Raw genomic sequence first — 1,362 nt, forward strand, 5'->3', positions numbered from 1 at the left:
AAAGAAATAGAGAGAAAAAGAAGAGGAAGAGAGAAGGAAATAGAGAAAGAAAGAAATTCATGACCATTACAGCAAAACATTTCAGAATACTGCCTTATGAGATAGTGAATTCTCCACCGATAGAGAATTACATACGTTTTCATAATGAGTAAGTGACAAATAAAAGAGGGCCTCTTCAAGAGTTAATATTCTATATTCTGATATTCCATGTTTTCAGGTCCCTTATAATTCTAATATTCTGTAATCAATTATAGGAATAAGGTTAAGTATTTCAAAATCTTAGGGGGAAAAATCCTCTCCCTGAGGATAAGAAAATTAGTTTGATTTTAGAAATGTTTGATTAAAGACAATGGCCTCCATTTTTTTTTTAATTAAGCACCCTACCAGTAAAAAGAACAATGAGTGTACAAGCCCAATAGATATTTTTTATTTGCACATGTATAATTTATTTACAACTACATAGTAATACTAACAACTAATTATACTATGAAACAAACTTTTAAAAAATTTTAAAAGGGTGGGATGAAATAGTATTTTACTCTAGCAGTCATAGAGAGCTTTTGAAGTTTATTGAGGATGGTGTCAAGCTTGTTCCATAAGAAAATCACTTACGCAGGGTATAAAGGATGAAAAAGAGAGGGGAGAGACTAGAAATTAAATGGAAGGCTACTGTATTGCATCTTTTAAGCTTTCTTAAAAAATCATGACAATCAAGGTCAATATCTTTGCTGTTTTCTATTTCTTATTTTCTAAAAAATTTAATATTTTATTTTTTCCCAATTGCATGTAAAACAATTAATTTTTTTTCAATTTCAATTTCCAAAATCTCTCCCTCCCTCCTTTCCCTGCTCCCTTCATTGAGAAGCAATTTGACATAGGCTATAAATGTGTAGTCATTCAAAGCATATTTCCATGTAAGTCACACTCTGAAAGAAAATAGACAAAAATAAAACCAAAAAATAAAGAAAAAATATCTTTTATCAGTATTCAAACTCTACTAGCTCTTTTTCTAGTAGCAGATAGCATTTTTCATCATAAGTTCTTTAGAATTATCTTGGACCATTGTATTGTTGAACTATTTCTCATTTTTAACATCAGTAACTTGGTATAATATGCCATATTATTGCAGCTTTAACTGCATATTATATCTTTTCATTGCAATCAATTTTCATTTGGTATTAATTTTGATCATTTCTTTAAATGGTTAAAGGTTGGTGTATTAAAGATAAATAGTTAAAAGATGAATATCTCATGCAAACTTCATCATCTTATTAAGATTCATTATGAAGATTTAAAATCTTTGTGAAGACAAATGGAGAGAGAGAGACAGAGAGAGAGAGAGAGAGAGAGAGAGAGAGAGAG

This window comes from Petaurus breviceps, unplaced genomic scaffold (assembly GCF_028583685.1).
Source record: "Petaurus breviceps papuanus isolate PSGF00001 unplaced genomic scaffold, PetGlider_PUasm1.0 551, whole genome shotgun sequence".
Classification (NCBI taxonomy): domain Eukaryota; kingdom Metazoa; phylum Chordata; class Mammalia; order Diprotodontia; family Petauridae; genus Petaurus; species Petaurus breviceps.